The 24,136-nt window shown below is 43.1% G+C and overlaps 1 protein-coding gene across 2 annotated transcripts in view; it reads left to right on the top strand.

The window, feature by feature from the left end:
• The window catches only part of NSUN7 (NOP2/Sun RNA methyltransferase family member 7), a 1,257,082-nt gene that overhangs the window by 91,358 nt on the left and 1,141,588 nt on the right, over positions 1 to 24,136 (top strand). The window contains exon 2 of one of the 2 annotated variants that reach the window (XM_085642201.1): positions 4,084 to 4,155. The gene's annotated coding sequence lies outside the window, so the exon portion shown is untranslated. Of the gene's footprint in view, positions 1 to 4,083; positions 4,183 to 24,136 lie in introns of both variants that reach the window. The other variant, XM_085642202.1, reaches the window with a different exon arrangement.

The following is a 24,136-nucleotide window of genomic DNA, read 5'->3' as shown; positions in this document are numbered from 1 at the left end:
GCCCCCACTCTCAGTCAATATTTTTCATTGGCTTCCGTGTTTGTCCTTCATAAATTCTGTCTTCTGATTGATTATGTGGCTTGTTTGTCCCACCTTATTATGCCATGTCGTCATTTGTACCCTCCTATGGCTATTGGCCCCTTTACTTCGAGTGTTACACTGTACAGACGTGTTATTTAGAACACTATCTTTTTTTGCCTTCTCACCCCCCGACCGCACTCCCGTTGGCCGTGCCTTCTTCCCCCCCGCCCGCACTCCTGCTGTCCGTGTCTTCCTTCATTTTACACAAGTCTCCTCCATATATGGCAGAAGAGGACCAAGATCATCCTGTGGCTCTTTCCTTTCGCTAGGAGAGCCTCCCAGGTTACACTTTAGAACACACCATCTCCCAGGAGTGCACCCAATTTTCTGCCTTATCTTTGGTGGCTAGAAGTTCATGTTTGTTCTACTGCTCACCCTCAATTTACAAAATGCTGCAAATGCTGGTAATTTCAAAATAATTACAATTCCAAGATGCCATCCACGGGCAAATAGAATTTTTATGGGTGCTGCCGTGAAATAGAATGTTTGAGTTGTTATTTGTCCTCATGGTCAGATGAGGATTTCTGGTGTATACATCGGAGTGTTTAAACTTTGCATTGTTCAAGCAGGCACCTAAGTGTGCAATCATAGGTCCACACTGTGTATAGGTAAACGTTTTATTTTTGTTCTGTGTGGGAACAGAATTAATTACCTTGTTAGGAATATCAGCAACCAGTGGCAAGGCTGGTTTTTCGTGTCTGAGAAAAACTGCACATGAACAAGACTTATAAGACCCCAAGCTGTTCACTTCAAATTACACCTTCCATAACATTGGCTTTTACCCAACCCGGTTTACATTAACATTAGGAATTGTCTTTGACTGCACATAATTTGTTGGTCTTCAGGATTTATTGACAGTAGAATCATGATGAAACATGGTTACATTGGTGAATTTGAAATCATTGATGATCACCGAGCTAGGAAAATTGTTGTGAACCTCACTGGCAGACTAAACAAAGTAGGCTATCATTTGAAACCAACGCTGTACTTAAATTTTGCGTCTCAGACTTATTCCTGCCATTCGGGAAATCTATCAAGGTAGGCTATGATAGGCTATCATTTGAAACGAAATCTGTACTTGAATTTTGTGTCTCAGACTTGCTCCAGCCATTCAGGAAATCTGTCAACACTCTTGTAACTTCCTACTGTCATAAACTCTCTTGTGCTCCCAACCATATTACATTTCCAGATGTGGTGCAATCACTCGGTCACTTTTTTTCCCTTTTATATAATATGACCCCCCAGAAAGTAATACATACTCTATTATGGGTCAGCGTGCTGCACGTCAGAGGAATGAATTTTGTTTTCCTCCTGTTAAAAATTTCCTTGATATGTGTAAACTTAATTTTTTGCCTTAAGGAAAAAACGATATGGACTAAATGGGGGGATTACATTTCTTTTCATTAGCAACACATAAACAGTTCAGTAGGGCTAACACAACAGAGAGTCAAGAGTTACAAATCCGTCATTCACCAATGCAGTCTGCTTTGTATTATAAACACATTTTATATAGTGCTTACTGCTCCTAGCAAGGTCTTTGAAGCACTTAAAGCGCTGCATCTCTGGAACACCAGGTTAGTGGTTAATCCAGTGGTTATTTCTTCTTGTTAGTTACACTGCAACAAAATGGTATAAAAGGGATGATGTTTTGTGAATTCAGTGTACTACCTCCTGTAGCACTTAAGAGTGCTGTGTGGATGTGGTTCCACTCATGAGTGATTAATAAACTTGTTATTTATTCCAACTCCAGTGCTGATCTCTATTTTGTTGGTCTTTGGACCCGTGGACAAGAGGGTGACCCTGCACCAGTGTGCCAACTTTTAGGCACATTTCCATATTTACAATTTGTGTAAATTATTTCAGGAAGTCCTGGTGAGGAGGACGGACGAAACGCGTGTTGGCTAGGAGTGCCTGAAAAGAACTATAAGAAAGAATTTTTTTAAGGAATTTGGTTAGAGAATCACCTTGTGTCCTTCAGTGTGCATTCTGGAATTTTGAACCAAATTATTCTATGTTTTTCAGTGGCTACAAGAAACATTTCTCTGTTGGTGCAAAAATATCATCGAAAAACATTGCATTAATTCTGTTATGAAATAGGAATCTGTCATAACAAAACAATACTAAGTCTGCCCATAATTAAAACCCATTGCTAGTTTTCTTCTCAAAAATATAACTATTGCAATTGAATTTGCTCACTTCAGCTTCTACACTCACTGGTACCAGAGCAGCTTGTGACACACTGATATCAATTCTGGATCTTTCCACCATAGTAACAGGGATTGGCTTTTTTAACCCTCTGAAGAAGGGACATAGTTCAATGCAGCAACATTGATAGAGGGAGACCAGTTACACTGCAGCCCTGACGATGACATTACCTTTATCACTCCCTCATGCAGGGGCTTAGTTCAATGCAGCAACATTGATATAGGGAGACCAGTTGGACTGCAGCCCTGACGATGACATTACCTTTTTAATTCCCTCATGCAGGGGCTTAGTTCAATGCAGCAACACTGATAGAGGGAGACTGGTTGGACTGCAGCCCTGATCCACTTAAACATGTGCAGGCAGACTGAATGCAGGCCATGAAACAAAAATAAGCTTACTAAATTAGAGAATATCATGGTGTTCCCAATACCACCACCTGAACAGAAGAGCCAGTGGAACTCATGATGAAACACAGGGACTGACACAACGTCTCCCAAATGAAAATCCTGTGTTTAAGCCATCAACGTGTGGGCAGAGCCAAAGCCACTCTCTGCAGAATTCCTGGAAGCTCTTTTTCGGCTGCTCCGTCAACCCACAGCTAAAACGTATTTAAAAGGGCACTGCGCACATTGTTTCTGTAATCTCTAGCAAAGATACCTGTTCCACTAGTGTGACTGCGTATCTGCCCGTTCCTATTTTTAAATAATCTACCAAGATTTTCCAACTTTCAGAGCCAAGAAAATACCCCTCACAGGTAAATTGCTTTAACATTTGCACACCTAAAACATGCAGCCAATTCTTGTCAACACCAAAACTGCTAAGAAAAAGATTATTTACATGTAACACCTGAGCTAAATGAGTGTCGAAAGTGCCGCACGAATACATTGCACGTTGTTTACTTAAACAGATCATGGATTAGCTGAAATAATACAAACGTACTGAATTTATTGACACATGGGACCAGCATTGGATTTTTTTCAGCCAACAGCCTGATGGAGTTCCTTATATATTATTATCGTATGAGAATAATTTGTATATGTCCGAAAACAAATGGTGGCAATTACAAATTTTCTCCTTTTTAACCTGATACTTGGCAAGTTGAAACTAACTTAAGAGATCATTTTCCCAAACGTGATCTGTCTAAAAACAGTTCATTTCCCTTTTCACTTTCTTGTTGATTTTTACCTATTGCTGATAGGTGAAAATATTTCCCTGCCTTCTGGCTTTCCAATCCACACCCCAGAAATCCAGTTTGGGTATGACCAGATTTTTCAGCCCCTCTATTCAGTCTGTGTAAGGATCAGAATTCCAAGTATCATTAGGAAGCCATAAGGCAACACACCCAGAGTCAAAGCTAACGGAAGAAAAACTCTCTAAAAAGCCTAAGTCTCAGGAAGAGACGTTTCATGTGTGATATATACAAAACATTATATGTGCTAAATAAATCATTACTATTGTACATGATGCAAATCTATGTTAGCCTGGACACTTGGAACCCATTTTGACTTTAGGCTGCAAGACCTTTACAAAAATATATTGTGTTCTATTCACTATGAGCAATGTTGGATGGTTGTTTTTTTAAACACTACTTGAAAAAAATCAATCAAACCAAAAGATACTACAGTTGTGACATTTGTGGATTTTTTTGCATCAGTTCATGCCTATTCAAGCAAGCATTGGCAAAGCCAATAGATTAGATCATTTCTCAGTAATGAGGGCTATTGTTTTTGCCAATGGGTGTTTTTAATGTTTTTTTTTAAATGTGCTTCACTTCCTAACTCCTCTCTTTGCACCCAGGAGCCATAAAACTGCCTTGGAGGTGGTTCACATCATGATATAATGAAGAAGACAAGGAAAAATCCCTAAGAGGTAATGTGATTGATCTACCAATGTAAGGTAATTCATGTCCCCTTTAAATATCCTTTCACATGATACATTATTGAATTGATGATAGCTCCCAGTGTTTGTGCTTTTATGTTAACCTGTTTCAGAGCAGTTTTGGACTACGGCAACATTAATATTTCCAGTATAGAATCTTTCATAGATTCACATGCTTGTATCTTCCCCTTCGTCATGGTGGGAGTCCCACGGTAAAAGAATAACCATAGCAGTAAAAGAAAAAACTGCATAGAAAACCCATGGGGAAGTATAGAGTTTTGTAGTCTATCCACCTTATTATGTGGTCCACACATCAGCCAGTCAGCTGCCAGCCCTGACATCACACTCACCAGCAGAGCCACCATACCTCAGATTTCCAACCTCCGTCGTGTGAGAAGGAGTCTCCCTGAGCACTGCTCAGTTTTCTGGTTACTTGGTGAACTTTTTACCTTTTCTACAGTTTAGGATTGAGATACTGTTTTTTTCCTCTAACTCTTCAACATGACTGACAGCTCTAAGAAGAGGCTTTTCAGACCTTGCAAATCTTGTGGGAAGGCCAGATTATATTCTGAGGACCCTCACAAAGAATGCTTATATTGCCTTTACCCTAAGCGCCTCCCCAAGGAGTGCAAACACTGTCGCACCTTTTCAGCTAAAACCCTGAAAGACAGAGAGGCTTGCCTGTTATTAAGGCTTCAGAAAAAGAAGACCACCTCAGACTCCGAGTCTGATGAAGGGAAAGGGCACTCTTCTAAAAAAACATAAGAAGGAGTTGTCTGAGGAAAAAGCTGAGGTGAAAAAACAGAAAACAGAAAAATCTTCAGTCAAAGAGCCATCGTCCTCCTCTTTGCCTCATACACCTCTCAAAAAGCCGTCAGAGACGAAGACTCCATCGTCACTCCCATCGTCGAAGACCAGAGTGCCTTCTGTCACGACGCTGAAGAAGACGTCGACGACCTCGACGACGACCGCGTCGTCGACGGCAGCCATCTCGACTGCGACTGCATTGACGACACCATCGTCGACGAGTGTGCAAACCTCGTCGACGGCAATTCTAATGCCACCGTCGTCGCTCTTGTCGACGGGCGCTCCGTCAATGGCGAATTTCAAATCACCGACAACAAGACTAACTGTTTCCATAAAGAGATTCCATCGACGGACAAGAAAACTTCAGAATTCTCATGGACCAAGATCTCACCTCTTCTCCCATCTAAACTGCTGGATTTACAGGAGTCAGAAGATGACGGTCCAGACGAAGTGGCTTATAGCCCCTCGCAGCTTCATATTAAAAGCCAGGAGACGGATGAGGAGGAATACCAGGAAGTTCAGGAGGAACTGTCGTTTAAAGATCGCCCAGTACAAAGGCTCCAAGAGGTATGAATCGTTCCAGCAAGCCTATGATTATGACGAATAAGAGGAGGATAATGTCAGGGAGGACACAATATCCATGCCTATCTCTCTAGTCTCCAACCTAAGGCACATGATTAACGACTACTATCACCGTTTCCCAGATGCCAATGCTCCTGCTTCCAACACCACAGGTGTTCCCCAGCCGGTGGTTCAGATTCCAGTGATTCAACCTCCACCTCTGATGCAAAAAGTATGTACCCCTAAAAAAATAACTATTAGGGATGACTTCGTGAAAAGCGAGTAGGAGGAACAGCCAGAGGATGGGGAATTACTACAAGATGACCCAGGTGACGATGAATGGGATCAATATGTTATTCCTTCACCATCGCCATCTCCGGCAAACTCACTGCTGGAAGACATCGGTGGCTTTCATGACTTAATGGAGAGAGCTTCCAAGAGGTTCGAACTTCCTCTGCCGGTAAAGGAAAATTAGTGTTTCCTTTATGACTTTAAGGAATCTTCATGAAAATCTATAAGGACGATACCTATAATTAACCACATCTGGGAAGAGGGGCTGAAGATTATGAAGAATCCAGCCACGGTTGCAGCCTCAGTTCCCTGGATTGAGAAAAAGTATCGTGCCCCTGAAACATCCCCAGAGTGCCTGATTGGTCATCCTCGACCTGAATCTGTAGTTATGCAGGCGGCACAGAGACGCTCCAAGAACCAGCCTCTGCTTTGTCGGCTCCTCCGGACAAGGAGGGCAAAAAGATGGATGGCGCAGGAAAACGCTTCACAGTGCTGGCAGCAGCTTCGATCAAAGACACGAATGCAATGGCACTTGTCAGCCGATATAACCGACAGATGTGGTCGGACATTGCTCCACTTTTGTCTCATCTTCCTGAGGACAAAAAAGAAGAGGCGGCAATGATCCTGCAAGATGGAGCTAGAGCAGCTTCCGAGTCCATCGACATATCCATGGACATCTCATAGATAGGATTCAGGCAGATGGCTGGAGCTGTAGCACTTCGAAGACAAGGATGGCTGAAGGCTACGTCTTTCCGGCCCGAAGTCCAAACATAGATCGTGGACATGCCCTTTGATGGGGAAAATCTTTTCGGAAGGCATATCGATGATGCCTTGCAAGGGATAAAAGCAGACACAGACACCACTAAAGCCTTAGGGTCCCTGCTACAAAGAAGATTTCAATCTTTTCGTGGAAGATCAAGAGGCCAGTTCTATTAAAGATCCTCCTCTCAACCTAACAGGTACCAGCCTTATCATCAACAGGGGTACCGTCAATTCTCTAACACCCAGCAGTTTCGCTCTTCTAACACCACTTACCAACAGCAGTCTAGAAGAAAGCCTGCTGCAAGGGGAAAGGCACAGGACTCCAGTAGGAGACAGTGACGATATCCAGGCGCCACCCACCTCGTCACGCCTCAATCAGATCCATTACCTCGCTTGTTACTATCATCAGTGGCTGTCAATAACATCGGACAGATGGGTGTTTGATATTATACACCAAGGCCACACCCTGGAGTTTATACAAAACCTCCAGCTCGACCTCCCATTCACATGAAACAAAACCGTCTCTCGGCACTCAAGGCAGAAATCTAGGCCCTCATTGTGAAAGGAGCAATAGAAGAGGTTCCACCACAACAGCGAAGGAAAGCATTCTACTCGCATTTTTTCCTTATAAGAAAAAAGCAGTCCACCAAATGAAGGCATGTAATGGATCTCAGGGGTCTGCACAAATATATCAAGATTTCGTTTCGTATGCTGTCGCTACAAGAGATTCTCCTAATGTTGCGCAGAGGAGATTACATGGCATCATTAGATCTCTTGGATGCCTATTTCCATTACCCGATTCACATCAAACACAGACAGTATCTACGGTTCGCAGTGGCGGGGCACCACTACCAATTCAAGGTGTTACCCTTTGGTCTCAAATCCGCGCCAAGGGTATTCACAAAATGCATGGCGCCGGTCGCGGTCGCACTTGAGACAGCAAGGCCTCCAGATATATCCGTATCTGGACGACTGGCTCATAAAAGGCGCATCGTTCCAGGAATCACTACAATCCCTAGAATGCTGCATGGATTTGTTACAAGTTCTACGACTGCGGATCAACTTGGAAAAGCCCTCCCTCATTCCAGCGCAGTCACTTCAGTTCCTAGGAGCCAAATTACAAACTCAGGAAGCAAAAGCGTACCCCTCGGAAGAACACATGCAAAAAATAATGGGACTGACAGCACCATTAAAATCAAAAAGGTTCACTTCGGTAAGAATCTTCAAATCATTACTGGGAATGATATCATCCTGCATTCCCTTAGTCCCCAATTGTCGGCTACGCATGCGGCCACTGCAAGAACTTCTCGACAAGCAATGGGTTCAAGCCCTAGGATCCTTCGAGGACCGAATCTCTCTCAATCCTCAGATCAAAGATACATTGTCATGGTGGGGCATCAGGAGCAACTTATCAAGAGCTCTACTTTTCGAACCCCAATCTCCCAGCTATGTCATGACGACAGACTCCTCATTTCAGGGATGGGGAGCATTCCTTCAGGAACTATAAATACAGGGCCATTGGTCAAATCAAGAGGCCCAATTACACATCAACCTACTCAAATTACAGGCGGTGTTCCTGGGATTGCAAGCCTTCCTTCCCAGAATCCAAATCTCGCCTGTTCTAGTCAGGACAGACAGTACGATAACAATGTTTTACTTATTGAAGCAAGGGGGCACAAAATCAAAACTCCTCTCGGCACAAGCCCAGGAGATTTGGAACTGGATGTTACATCACAACATTTCTCTGCAGGTTCAACACGTCCCTGGAATACACAACGCACGGGCAGGAGCCTAAGCAGATCAGCATCACACTGCCACGAATGGGAACTGAATCAAATCCAACTCTTACAAATATTCAGTTTGTGGGGCACTCCAACTTTGGACCTGTTTGCAAATCAACACAACAAGAAATGCAAACATTTCGCAAGCAGATTCCCTCAAGCGGGGTCTTGGGGAAATGCGCTACACCTCCGATGGACGGGAATGTTTGCATATGCGTTTCCCCCGTTCCCTCTCATACCAAGGATACTACTGAAAATTAGATCGGAACCGTGTCATCTAATCCGAAAAGCCCCGGCTTGGCCGAGACAGTTCTGGTACTCGGAACTCCTCCAGCTGTCAGTGAATCCCAGAGTGCAGTTCCCATTGATTCAGGATCTGATCTCCATGAGAGAAGGGCAAGTTCTTCATCTGCAGTTGACCTCACTGAACTTGTCAGCCTGGAACCTCATTAGCATGAATTTTATTCCTTAGATATCCCTTAAGAATGCCGGGATATCTTATCGAACTCTCGAGCAATATCTACCAATAAGACTTACACAGCAAAATTGAAGAGATTTTGCCATTGGTGTTCTGATCAAGATCTGCATCCTTTTCCCTCTTCGCCGGAGCAGATTCTCCCTTATTTACTTCACCTAGCCAAGGCTGGGCTCTCTCATGCTTCGATGAAAGTACATCTTGCGGCTATATCAAGATACCGCAGAACACCAAATCGTCCATCTCTTTGGTCGCCAGGATAATAAAGGAATTTCTAAAAGGACTGTTTCCACGTGTTAAGCGGCCTTCCATTCCATGGCAGCTCAATACAGTTTTGTCGTATCTCATGAAACCCTCGTTCGAACCTATTCACAAAGCAGAATTGCAGTTCGTCTCTTGGAAAGTGGCTTTACTTCTCGCCCTCACTTCAGCCAGGAGAGTCAGTGAGATCCAGACGCTCTCTGTCTCAGAGCCTTTCCTTCAATTCAAATCAGATAGTTATTCTCAGTACAAACCCATAATTTATCCCCAAAGTCCCTACTGCGTTTCATCTCAACGAACCAATTGTACTTCCCACATATTTCAGAAACCCATCTTCGGCAGCGGAAAAATCTCTACACACTTTGGACCTCAGGAGATGCCTCAAATTTTATATTGACAAAACAAAATCCTTTCGGAAAACAGACCAGCTGCTCATCACTTTTGCTGGGCCTAGGAAAGGCTTAGCTTTGTCAAGATCTACCATTTCAAGATGGATAGCCTCTGCCATCTCTATGTCATGAGAAAGCAGGAAAGCCTTTGCACGCCAGAGTTTGCGCTCATTCGACACAAAGCATGGCAACGTCAATCGCATTGTTCATGGGAGTATCGCTCCCGGACATATGCAGAGCGGCAACATGGACAAACGTGCACATGTTTACCAGGCATTACTGTCTGGACACAGTGTGGAAAGCGGAAGCCGCAGTGGGACAAGCAGTTCTACGGCACCTGTTTCATTAAGGTACCTTTCTTTCTGTTTCTTTTCCATTAGATTTATTTAAATGCATTGCTGATATTTTGTTTCATGTACCATGTCCCAGGGTGATAAGCACTAAGACACCTACCTTTGTTTTTGGGTCACTATGAGACAATGTGATATTTTAGTACTAAGGAATTAGAGCCCTAGAAAAAGGGGTCTATCCTGGAAACGCTATATGGTATACGGACTGCTGTCTATTCTGATACAAGCATGTGAATCTATGACCATACTGGAGAAAAAACTAGTTACTTACCTGTACATTATGGTTCTCCAGTATCTTTCATAGATTAACATGCGGCCCGCCCACCACCCCGTTGTCTCAGGTAGACCACCTTTTATCTCTAGATATATCCTTGGCTCACACTTGGGGCTGGAAATCTGAGGTATGGTGGCTGGGGAGTGTGATGTCATGGCTGGCAGCTGATTGGCAGATGTGTGGACCACATAATAAGGTGGATAGACTACCAAACTCTATACTTCCCTATGGGTTTTCTATGCATTTTTTTCTTTTACTGCTATGGTTATTCTTCTACCGTGGGACTCCCACCATGACAACGGCGAAGATACAAGCATGTGAATCTATGAAAGATATCTATACTGGAGAAACATAGTGTACAGGTAAGTAACTAGATTTTTTAATTGTCATTGCCTGTAGAAAAGGTATGGTTTTGAATAAAATATACCAGAAAAAGGTTAACATTTGGTACTTAAGCCAATAAAATGAGTTTGAAGAAATACATATTATATATATATATATATATATATATATATATATATATATATATATATATATATATTCACTGAAAAAACCATAGGTTTCACACATGTTATAGTTAGCGGAAATTTTACTGATAAAAAACCAATGAAATTCCCCCGTTATAGTTAGTGCAGGAAACTATAACTCACGCGACCGCAATCCTCTGCTGATGCTAATACTGTATTTAGACACTTATTTGCCCATGTCTTCTTCCATAAATTTTTAGCTATACATATATTACAAATATTTTTTTTTCATAAAGACACATATGTCATCAGCAGAAGATTGCGGTCGCATGAGTTATAGTTTCCTGCACTAACTATAACGGGGGAATTTCATTGGTTTTTTATCAGTAAAATTCCCGCTAACTATAACATGTGTGAAACCTATGGTTTTTTCAGTGAATTTGCAAGGTTTTTTAAATGCTAATTCCTAACTATAACGTGTGTGAAACCTATGGTTTTTTCAGTGAATTTGTACGGTTTTTTAAATGCTAAGTTACTTTACGCCATTCGTGGCATGCGCGCCCACTTAACGCAGTTCGTTCCGTGCGCGCACGGTGCGCTTTGCGCACCGTGCGCGCACAGTGAGCATGCGGTGCGCTTCGCGCACCGCGCGCCCACTTTACGCAGTTAGTGCCGTGCACGCACGGTGGGCACGCGGTGCGCTACGCGCACCGCGTGCCCACGTTACGCTAGATGGGCCATGTACGCACGATGCGCTTCGCGCACCGTGCGCACATGGAGGACATATTATGCGCTTCCTTGTGATAGGTAATCTGTTGAAATTTTTGGGGGAAATGCTGTGCTATTATAAGCCATGCCTAACTATAACTACCTACTGGCGACCGCCAGTAGGTAATATATATATATATATATATATATATATATTAGTTAGGACCCTGTTTCCATAGGAAAACCGCAACATTCTATTTGGAAGAACTTTGGTGCCGGTCGACGAATCCTCGCAAAATTTTCAAAATAGGTGGGGCGCTACGCTCCGCTCCTACCCTGAAAGTCTCGGGGGGATTCGTCAAGCGGGGGCTGAGAAAAAAGGGGGGTCCCAAAATGCGTTTTTCCCATGCATTTTTCCATAGGACCTTTAGACACAGCTACAGCCCGAATGGCTGAACAGAGTTGCTTGAAATTTGGCAGAGAGGTAGTCCTCAGGTCAAGGAAGTGCCTTTTGTAGGTCTGGTGTAAATCTGTTCAGTAGTTCCTGAGAAAATAGCATTTAAATCAATATATATATCTGTGGCAGCTTACGGTGCGCTTACGGTGCGCTTACCGTACGCGTACGGTGCCGTGCGCGAGCGCGAATCTGATTGGCTGTTAGATCTTAGTAAACATTCGAATCGGTTGAAACCAGGAAGTGGCGGCCGCCATTTTCTCTCTCGCACTCTGAGAGGGGGTTAAAAAACAAAGGGCAAAAACATGTAAAGGGGCTGTTTAGACAGCTCCTAAGCACCTAGCCATGTTGAGGGAGTCCTCAAAGATCCCCCAAGGCCAAAAACGGAATTTTAATTTTTTCGATAATTTTGCCGATTACGCTTACCGTACGTGTACGGTAAAAATTAATAAAAAATATCCATACTCTCCCCACCCCATGTGCAAATGGTGCCCGCATGGCACCATTTGTGCATGGCCCATTACAAATGTGAAAAATTAAAATATTACCTTTCACAACGAAGCGCATCATATGTCCTCCATGTGCGCACGGTGCGCGAAGCGCATCGTGCGTACATGGCCCATCTAGCGTAACGTGGGCACGCGGTGCGCGTAGCGCACCGCGTGCCCACCGTGCGTGCACGGCACTAACTGCGTAAAGTGTGCGCACGGAACGAACTGCGTTAAGTGGGCGCGCACGCCACAAATGGCGTAAAGTAACTTAGCATTTAAAAAACCGTACAAATTCACTGAAAAAACCATAGGTTTCACACACGTTATAGTTAGGAATTAGCATTTAAAAAACCTTGCAAATTCAGTGAAAAAACCATAGGTTTCACACATGTTATAGTTAGCTGGACATTTTACTGATAAAAAACCAATGAAATTCCCCCGTTATAGTTAGTGCAGGCAACTATAACTCACGCGACCGCAATCCTCTGCTGATGCTAATACTGTATTTAGACACTTATTTGCCCATGTCTTCTTCCATTAAATTTTAGCTATACATATATTACAAATATTTTTTTATCATAAAGACACATATGTCATCAGCAGAGGATTGCGGTCGCGTGAGTTATAGTTGCCTGCACTAACTATAACGGGGGAATTTCATTGGTTTTTTATCAGTAAAATGTCCAGCTAACTATAACATGTGTGAAACCTATGGTTTTTTCACTGAATTTGCATATAAATATTATCTCTATATATATATTCACTGAAAAAACCATAGGTTTCAGGGATGTTATAGTTAGTTGGACATTTCACTCGTACAAAACCATAGAACTTCCTCCGTTATAGTTAGTTCAGCTAACTATAACTCGCGCCCCTGCAATGCACTGCTGATGACGTCACATATTACATCATTCATGACATGGTCAGTGACATCACTGATGACATCACTGATGACATCACTGATGACATCACTGATGACATCTCAAATGACATCACTGATGACATCAGTGATGACATCATCCTCAGGAAAATCTGATGCACCGCCTCACACTCTAATATAACCTTTGATACACCCACTGTAAAATACAGACTACCATTTTCGAAACCATCGACACACCAAAACCAGTTACTACATAGGCACTCACTGATTAATAAGTCTGCACACACATCCACTCATTCACCCATACAATCACTCATACATGCAGTCACTCATCAATACAACACTATCATAAGCACTCATACACTTATACAGACACTCACACACCACCACTCATCCAGAGTTACCCACACACCTAGTCAGTCATGCAAAGATCAATCACACTCCATTTACTGACCTATACAGTTATACACACACCACATCACTTATTCTCACAGATACTAACACATACTCATTCTCTTATACAATCACTGATACAAGTGCACACTCATCCATACAGCCACTCTCACAATCACTGACTCTCACGTATAGTTATTTATATACTTCAACTCTCACATACACTGCCTTTTATATATGTAGCTACTTGGACATGTACCACTGAGACATCCATTCAGTCACCAACACACCCATACACACACTCACCCACCCATACAGCTGTTTCCACCTGCACTCTTGAACCCATACATGCAGAGAAACAGCCACTCAAACATCTATGCACAGAGTCAAACACCTCCCACCCACCCACCCACACACTCAGGCACCCATACAAATACTTAGGCAACCAATCGATAACCCATATAGATACTCATGTAGCTACTGACCAACCCATGCAGCAGCTTACACAACAACAACAGACAGACTGATACAGACATTCACACAGTTTAGTAACTAACCCATGCATTCAGTAAGGCACATTTAATCACTCACTTATACAGTCAGTCTTGATCCATACACTTATACCCACTCATTCTTCAACACACCCTGGTGTGTGTGTGTATGTATATATATATATATATATATATATATATATATATATATATATATATATACACAAGAGAAGCATGAACAAACAATCAAAAAGCGTGAAGTTTTTACATTTGCACGCAACAAAGCTGATTACGAAAATGGCCGTATTCTTACTTTTTCAAAAAAGTTCGAATCTGTGAAACATCAGGTCATGAGCAATAAAGCATCAACTATTCAAGTCCAACAAACCAATATTCCAGCAACATCTGACATTGACCTAAGTTCATTGATTAGCAGCATTGAATCTGATGATAGTCTAGGTGCGGATTGCCTACCAGCATTAAGTGGTTTTACCCCCTTTGAAGAATTGGGGTTTATAATAGAGGACAGACGACACACCCAGATGTGGACCATCACAGATGAAAGACGGCGTAAGCGGAACAAAAGTCGGAAACAGAGGAGGAGGCAGAGGCGGCACAATGAGGAAAGCTAGAGGGAGAGGGAATTCTCAGGCGAATTAAATGAGACTGCAACTACTAAAGAGACTAATACTGTTATTAACTTGACTGATTTAGACCTCAATACTGCTGAAACTCAACTTCTATCTTTGGGTTTGTCTTATTGTCCCAAGAACAATTTCAAATACATACAATCTCGTATTGATGTTTTTAAATTCATACGTAAATTGAAATTGATTAAATACTTTAAGTTGAATAAAATTACCAAAGTTGCTAGCAATATTATCGCTGACTCCCTTCCTAGTAAAAATATCCTTATCTCTGATGTATCCACTCTGAAAACCTTATACTCTATCTCCAATACTGATGATAATATCTTTTCCAGTACTCAGGAAGAACTGACTTCTATGGGTATACAAAGTAGTAGTGCGGGATTTAGTACTTTCTGTCCCCGATCCACATTTGTTCCCATGATGCCCAGGGACGCTATTGATGTGTTCAGCGACCGTATGATTGATGATCTCAAACAACTAAACCGCTCCGCCTCTTTAAATCGTAAACGGCGGAGCTATACTGAAATGCAATATTCCAAACTTATTTGTAAGATTAATGACCATGGTGACATTGTTGTTAATAAAGCAGATAAAGGGGGTAATGTGGTCTTATGGCCACGAGATGTGTATATTACTGAAGCGGAAAGACAACTTAACGACTCCCAGTGTTACAGAAAGGCCTCCTTTTCTGAGCTCAATCGAGTTAAAGAACAAGTTCACAGATATTTATCTGAATGGAAAGGACAGGGTTTAATCAATAAAAAGGAGTATTTATTTTTGAAAAAAGATCACCCTATTGCTCCAACCCTTTATCTCTTGCCAAAATTACATAAAGGTGTGTCTCCTATACCTGGGCGTCCTATTATTTCTGCACAGAAATATGTTGATTTTTTCTTACACAGCTACATGGAGTCCCTCCCAACTTACATCAAAGACACTGGTTATTTCATTGTCATGGACATTTGCTCCCTTTACACGTTCCATTCAATACTATCTGTCTGATAGAAACATCAGTCATTATGAACAAAGTAAGATATTTAGTCCAAATGATTGAGATTTGCCTTTGTAACAACTATTTCCTCTTTAATAATGAGGTTTTTCAGCAGTTGCGGGGCGTGGCTATGGGGGCTTGCTTCTCCCCCAGTTACGCATGTTTACATGTGGGCTGGTGGGAGGAGCATGTCCTCGGCCACGCCTCAGTGGCCCTAGGTTATGGCATTGTTCACATGTGGCGTTTCATAGATGACGTGTTTATTATCTGGAACGGATCTAGAGAAACTGCCGACAAATTTGTGGCTGACATCAACATTAATGATCTCAATTTAGAATTCACTGCTACCATTAGCAAAGAAAAAGTGGAATTCTTAGATGTCGAAATCTATGTTGCCAATAATGAAATCCAAACCAGATTGCATAGAAAAAGCACGGCAGGTAACTCAATCCTTCATGCTCCAATCTCTCACCCCCACCATCTTATCAGAAGTATCCCTTATGGGGAGTTTCCAAGAATTTATAGAATTTGTAGCAATGAAATTGATCGTAAAAAATGTCTTGACGAATCTTTTCAAAGATTCTTGGCTCATGGTTATAAAAGAGGTGTTCTTTATGATGCTATGCATAAACTGAGGAGCATCATAAATGACTCTTCTCAGGTTTCCAACACTAATGTTACGATCTCAAGGGCCACTAGATCTTCTAATAATGAAGACATGACCATACGACTAATTACCACCTATAGTTGCTATGAGAAATGAATTAGGAATATTCTTAAGTCTAATTGGTCTATCTTGAAAACTGACATAACCCTTGCTCCTCTTATTTCTGAAAATTCCTGGCATAATTTTTAGAAGGGCTCCTTCCATGCGAGATGCTTTAGTTAAAGCCAGTCCCGAATCTTACAAATTAACTAATTGGCTTTCCAACCGGAAAGGTTTTTTTAAAATGTAGCTCGTGCAGGGCATGTAAATTTGGTGTTAATACTGGTGAATATAGTTACGCCTTTAGTCAAGATGTCAATAAATTGAAGGTTTTTTCACCTGCAAAACAGACCATGCAGTCTGTGCTTCAATGCACTTGCCATCTCCGCTATATAGGCAGCACCAAACTTCAAGTTTTTAATCGTATCCTGCAACATCTCAGAGCTATTGTTAACTCTGATTCAAGCTATCCAGTGGCGTGTCATTTCAAATTAGTTCACCAGAATAACTTGAAAAATCTTAGCTATTTTGTTGTTGACGCTGTCCCGATCTCCAAGAAAGGTGGAGATAGAGAGAAAAGACTTAGACAGTTGGAAAGCCACTACATTTTACTTTTGGACACCAAGATTCCTAACGGATTAAATACTGGGGAAGACCTTCATAATTTCCTATAATGTGTAATGAATTGATCTTTCCTTATTTAACATCCTTGACTGATTGAACCGATTAATGATTATGATTCTGTAGACGTTTTTTTGTTATTGCTACTCTATACAAATTTTCTTCTTGTATATTATATGCTATATTAGATTTTAGACCTCTCTCTCCACCAAGCTGTGTTTTATTTCGATAATTTTATACTCCTTCTATGTCGTTTTTAGCTGGTTTTATCTTGTGATTTTACCGGTTGTATTTTCGATACTTATGGGGTGTTTGTGATTGGATTGATTTTTAGCTGGTGGTAATTAGATTGGGAATCATGGTATCCCACCATTTTTTCTACTCTTCTGTTTGAGATATATTGTATAAATTGTAGGTATTTGTCCAGTTCGTTGCTCTCTCCATTAGAATTGTTTAGTACATAATTTATATAATAGAATTTATTCTGTACTGTTTTTCATAAATGAATGTATATATTTATGAATTTACTTATCTTAAGTCTGGAATTTGCTTTATGGATAAACCTTCTACTACGGTGCATTATCTGCTTGCACAGTGCTGGGCTCGGGTTACATTTGCTATTTTATTGACAATCACTTTATTAGTTTGTTACATTTGCACTATTTTGCTCACAGAAAAAATAAAAAAAAATTAAAAAAAATTCTGTTCATAATCGAGTATGATTTAGTATTCGTCTGTTGATTTATTAATAATTTTTTATGTGGATTTATTATTATGCGTTGAGCTGTTAACTGAATCAGGTTTACAGGTCTGTTCTGCTTCACATGCAACCCTATCTCTACCGACAGTCTGATATTTTTATCCCCCTATTTTTCAGTATTTATTGTAGCGTGATATTTTTAAGATATATATTGTATATATTTATTATATTTTTTCGCTTATACTGTTTATAGGGGTTTAATAGAGTATTAAAATAATAATTCAATATTTTAAATCTATTGTTTTAGCCTGTTGGTTTAATTTTAGAATGTATGGATGAAAATTCCCTCGCAAAATAATATGTCAGACCTGTAATGATTTTCTGCTAATAGTATGTTTTCTATTTTTATTTTGTGGTTAGCAGTTTTGGCGGCATTCTAAACGCTATTTAAACTCTATGATCTTTGTACATGTCATGTGATCAAGACCAGGTTCCCCGGTCGAAACGCGTCATGCTGCTGTTAGAAGAATAAAGCACTTTATTTTGTAGCCACGGAGTGGTCTGTTCCTGCTGCTTGCATTATTATGCATTGTGAAGGACTTTGGAAATCATATATTTTATTTATTTATTTATTTATTAGGTTTTTAAAGCGCGACAGCTACCCAAAAGGGTTTCCCGGCGCTTAAAGATATTGACCATTTAGGAGAGCTAGAAACTTAGAGGAGAGGCTGGAGCAAATTACTGGCAGAAGAGCCAGGTCTTGATGGCTTTGCGAAAGCGAGTATAGCTGGTTTCCAAACGTAAGTGCTGAGGAAGGGAATTCCAGAGCTTAGGACCCAGTAGGGAAAAAGATCTGCCCCCCATCCTTGCTAAGCGAACTTTAGGTACACAGAAAAGACCTTGATATGAAGATCTCAGACAGCGAGCCGGAGTGTAAGTTCGCACAAGGACTTGCAGATAACTGGGGGCATTGCCCCATTTGATTCTGTGCATAAGGCTGAGTGTTTTAAATTTGACCCTATTTACGATCGGTAGCCAATGGAGTGCCTTGAGATGACCGGACATATGTTCCCTTCTGTTGCACTTGCAGAGCAATCTTGCTGCAGCATTCTGCGCCAATTGTAGGCGACGCATGATTGCCTGTGAAGACCCCAGGTAAAGAACATTTCCGTAGTCTAAACGGGAGGTGATTAGTGCATTGACCACAGACTTTTGGGTGTCGTCAGGTAGCATCCAGATGATTTTCCTGAGCCACCTCAGGATAGTAAAACAGGTGGATGTCAGGTTAATAACCTGGGGCTCCATGGTTAGGCCGTTGTCAATGATTATGCCTAGATTGCGAACTTTTTGTGAAGGAGTGGGTAGGGAGCCCATTTCGGATGGCCAGTGTCTTGGGTTCCAAAGGTTTTGATTTGGGCCCAGAATCACAACCTCCGTATTGCTACCATTCAGTTTGAGCATGTTTTTGCTCATCCAGGTGGAGATGTTCCTAAGGCCAGACTTCAGAAGGGAGGAGGAGTCATGGTCTCCATTTGAGAGTGAAAATATAATCTGTGAATCATCGGCATAGGTAAACATGTTTAGACCTGCTACTTCGGCGATCTGGGCGAGCGGGGTGACGTATAGGTTGAAGAGCAGAGGGCTTAATACCGAGCCTTGGGGGACACCGTGGGGGGATGGGTGGACATTCGAGGTCGCGTTACTGGAGGTAATTTGAAATGTCCTAAGAGTTAGGAAAGATGATATCCAGTCCAATGCTTTGCCCCTGATACCAATAGTGGAAAGTGAATTTAACAAAATGTCATGGGAGATGGTATCGAACGCTGCACTGAGGTCGGGTAGGATCAGTGCAGCGGTCTCACCTCTATCAACTAGGAGGCGAAGATTTTCCATCACACCAAGCAGTGTGGTCTCTGTTGAAAAGCCAGAGCGAAAGCCCGATTGGGAGGGATGTAGTATGTTATTTGCCTCTGAAAAACTAGCGAGGTGTCCATGGACATGTTTCTCCATAACTTTGGCGAAAGCAGGTAAGAGGGATATTGGGCGGAAGTTAGCCAGGATTTTCGGATCTGCCGATGGTTTCTTAAGAAGAGGTGAGACCATGGCATGTTTCCACATGGCTGGGACCTTAGCTGTGGAGAGGGATAGATTTAAGGCTTGGCAGATGATGGAAAGTTGTGGGATGTCGAGAAGTCTAAGTACAGAGATTGGGAGGGGGTCTCTGGGAGAACCAGATTTAACTTTCCCTAAGATGTCTTGGAGACCCTGAATATTTATCTCGGGCCAGACTGTAAGTGGCTCGTAGGACAAGTATGGCGCAGGGGAGAAGGTGACCATCTTCGGGACAAGGTCCCGATCTATCACTACTTGTGTCTGGTGTTGTTTTTCTATGTCCTGGTGAATTGTATCGATCTTATCTGTGAAGAAGCGTGCCAATTCCTCACATTGAGCATTATTCAGTGGACGGGGTTTGGCTGCAGTGTTTGAGCCCGCTAATTCTTTTACAAGATTAAACAGAATTTTGGATTTGTTGGTGGCATCTGAAATAGATTTCGCCACGTAAGTAGGTCTGGCCATGGAACATGCTGTATGATAAAGCTTAAGTTCTTTTCGGTAAGTCAGGCAGGCTGCAGGGGAGTAGTCCGTCCTCCAAAGGCGTTCCAAGCGTTTACACTTGGATTTGGCTGCCTTCAATTCCTCGTTGTACCAAGGCGCAGAAGCATAGTGGGATGCAAATTTATTGCGCGCCAACGGGAGACAGATGTTTAGAGCTCCTAATAGGCAATTATTTATACTAGAGGCTACATTCTCTATATCTTCAGTATTAAATAATTCATCCAGAGGGGCAGAGTCTAATACAGACATGAAGTAAGTTATGTCCAGTCTCTTCCAGTTTCTTTTGCCGGACTGCCCTGTCAAGCCGGAGGATCTGAAAGTCAGATGGTTAGACACACTAAAGTAAATGAGAAAGTGATCTGACCACTGTAGGGGCACGGCTGGATGGCTAAGTGGCAGGGGAAAACTGGAAAAAATTGGGTCCAGTAGATGACCGCCTTTGTGTGTAGCTCCCGAATTCCACAAGGTGAGATTCATGGCAGCCAGATCGTGAATTAAATTTGTGCCAGATTTTCTCGTATGGTCATCTAAGTGTATGTTCAGGTCACCAATAATGGATAGGTTGCTATAGTTTAACCTGACCGAGGCGATCCAGTCCACCAGTTGCGTGGCCCAGGATTGCAACGGGCCAGGTGGTCGGTAAATCAAGAGACCCATGAAAGAGAAATTCGGATGGAGTAGAAGTTTAAAGAGGGCCATCTCACAGGCATTTAAAGAGACGTGTTCCAAGGTACAGTGCAGCGATTTTTTGAAAATGACTGCTATGCCGCCCCCTACTCCAATGGTACGATCTTGTCTGACAATGGCATAATTGGGCGGAAGAGCTTCAGCTATGTCTGGGCCTGAGCTGGCGTGTAGCCACGTCTCTGTGAGGAATAAGGCATCCAGTAAATTGTCGGACAAGAGGTCGTATATATTTCTTTTATGTTTACCAAGGGATCTGCAGTTTAGGCTTCCAAGGAGCCAAGTATGTGTCGGCTTATGGCCTTGGGAGGTGGGCCGACAGAGCTGGGGGACATCGAGTTGGAAATTGCAGTTAGAGCATGAGATGGTATCGTGCCTAACCAAAGGAAATGATGGACGGAGTGTTGAACATTGCAAGCACTCACCCCCAGTCAACTGATCTGGGTTTAATCCACCACCGTTCTTTAGCCCACTCTGCCACCCAGTTCAGACATGGCCATATGCAAATCAGTCTGACCCTGTGCCTCATGGGAACAGTCCAGCCCGAACTGCCAAGCCATGTCTTCCCTGGACCGGAAACAAGCTTCCTAGGACCGGTTACTGGCATTTCAGCCGTCTTCCGCCAGGCTTGCTTGAATCCATTGGCAAAGTGAGCAAGGGACTCACGTCTGAGCATACCCTGCCAACTTATGGCGAACAAAGCAAAACCAAAGGAAATGATGGACGGAGTGTTGAACATTGCAAGCACTCACCCCCAGTCAACTGATCTGGGTTTAATCCACCACCGTTCTTTAGCCCACTCTGCCACCCCAGTTCAGACATGGCCATATGCAAATCAGTCTGACCCTGTGCCTCATGGGAACAGTCCAGCCCGAACCGCCAAGCCATGTCTTCCCTGGACCGGAAACAAGCTTCCTAGGACCGGTTTCTGGCATTTCAGCCGTCTTCAGCCAGGCTTGCTTGAATCCAGTGGCAAAGTGAGCAAGGGACTCACGTCTGAGCATACCCTGCCAACTTATGGCAAACAAAGCAAAAACCAAAGGAAATGATGGCAGGGTATGCTCAGACGTGAGTCCCTTGCTCACTTTGCCACTGGATTCAAGCAAGCCTGGCTGAAGACGGCTGAAATGCCAGAAACCGGTCCTAGGAAGCTTGTTTCCGGTCCAGGGAAGACATGGCTTGGCAGTTCGGGCTGGACTGTTCCCATGAGGCACAGGGTCAGACTGATTTGCATATGGCCATGTCTGAACTGGGGTGGCAGAGTGGGCTAAAGAACGGTGATGGATTAAACCCAGATCAGTTGACTGGGGGTGAGTGCTTGCAATGTTCAACACTCCGTCCATCATTTCCTTTGGTTTTTCCATGGTATCGTGCCTGTCATTTGGTAGGATCTTGCAGTTTTGCTTAACAGGGGGTCGCATGGACATTAGTAGATGAGGCGAGTAGACCCTTGATCCACAAGCGTGGACTCCAGCGGTGGTTGGCCCTGGGCCCGGCCTGGCGCGGACGGGCGCAGACGGGCTTCCCTTTGGCGCGCCTTCGGCGCGCATCCTGCGCGCCCGCTGCGCATGTCCGCTGCGCGTCCGGGGAAGGCACATTGATATAGGGAGAGGGGAGGCGTGGCCTCAGGAAGTGGGCGTGGCCCGGAGGTTTGGCGCGCGATGGCGGCGATGTTGTTCCCTTCCCGTCACAGCGATAAGATCCGCTGTGCAGGGGCGATTCAAGCAGCTTTCAGGGGATAAAGTGTTCACAGGTAAGAATACAGTGAAATTAAAAGCAGTGACAATTGCAAGGCTAAAATCAGGACAAAATGTGAAACAAACTCTCCCGGCTTCCGCCTCAGGAGTGGTTATGGTATCTGTAGCGCGCTCGTGAATCAGCGCGATTAAGAAGGTTTTGAAATTAGAGTGGGCGTGGCCTCAGGAAATGGGCGTGGCCCGGAGGTTTGGCGCGCGATGTTGTTCCCTTCCCGTCACAGCGATAAGATCCGCTGTGCAGGGGCGATTCAAGCAGCTTTCAGGGGATAAAGTGCTCACAGGTAAGAATACAGTGAAATTAAAAGCAGTGACAATTGCAAGGCTAAAATCAGGACAAAATGTGAAACAAACTCTCCCGGCTTCCGCCTCAGGAGTGGTTATGGTATCTGATATATATATATAGTTTTATAGAGCGCTTGGTTACACCAGACGGTGTGGCCCCGCGCTGAGACATAGGAGAGGGAAGAGCTGCTATAATCTAGAAAAGGTTCTTGCCAGACATCTATGAATTATTCTGTACTGGTAAACAGCCAGGTTTTTAGTTGTTTGCAGAATTTGTTCTCACATGGCTCTGTCCTTAGGGCTATTGGCAGAGTGTTCCACGTTTTTGCTGCCAGGTACCTGAAAGAACGTGCTCCCAGTCTGGCTTTGTATATCCTTGGTACCTTCACCAGGGCTTTCCCTGAGGACCGCAGACTCCGACCAGGGGTGTATTCGGTTAGTAATGGATGAAGATATTTAGGGCCGCATTTCGTGAGGATGCGATGGTCGTAGCACATTGCCTTAAAGGTGACTCTCTTTTCCACTGGCAGCCAGTGCAATTTTTTCAGGGCCTTCTCAGTATATAGATATATATATTGATTTTCTCAGGAACTACTGAACAGATTGACACCATTTAAGCAGAAGGCATGAGTCTGAACTGAGGACTACCCCTTTTCCAAATTTGGTGTAATTCCGTTCAGCAGTTCGGGCTGTAGCTGCGGCTAAAGGTTCTATGGGAAATTGCATGGGGAAAACACATTTTGAGACCCCCTTTTTAATCATCCTGAGACTTTCAGGATAGGAGCGGACCGGAGCTGGCCAAAAGTTTTGAAAATTTCGCGAAGATTCGTCTATCGGCGCCAAAGTTATTGGGAATAGAATGTTGCGGATTTCCTATGGAAAATAGGTCCTAACTATAACTTCCTACTGGCAACCGCGGGGGGTTGGGGGGGGGAGTGGTGGGGGGGGGGGCTTGGGGTGTGTGTGTGTGTGTGTGTGTGTGTGTGTGTGTGTGTCTGTGTGTCTGTGTGTCTGTGTGTGTCTGTGTGTATAGTTAATCAATCTCATCTGAGGCAGACTTCCTGTTAAAAATAAAAGGTGAACACTTTGTTGCAGCCCATTTGTTTGCTGCATTGTTTCTTGAGTGATCC

The sequence above is a fragment of the Triturus cristatus genome, chromosome 2_2 (assembly GCF_964204655.1).
Source record: "Triturus cristatus chromosome 2_2, aTriCri1.1, whole genome shotgun sequence".
Taxonomy (NCBI): domain Eukaryota; kingdom Metazoa; phylum Chordata; class Amphibia; order Caudata; family Salamandridae; genus Triturus; species Triturus cristatus.
Note: the sequence above shows the minus strand (reverse complement) of the source record. Positions and strands in the feature narration are given on the sequence as shown.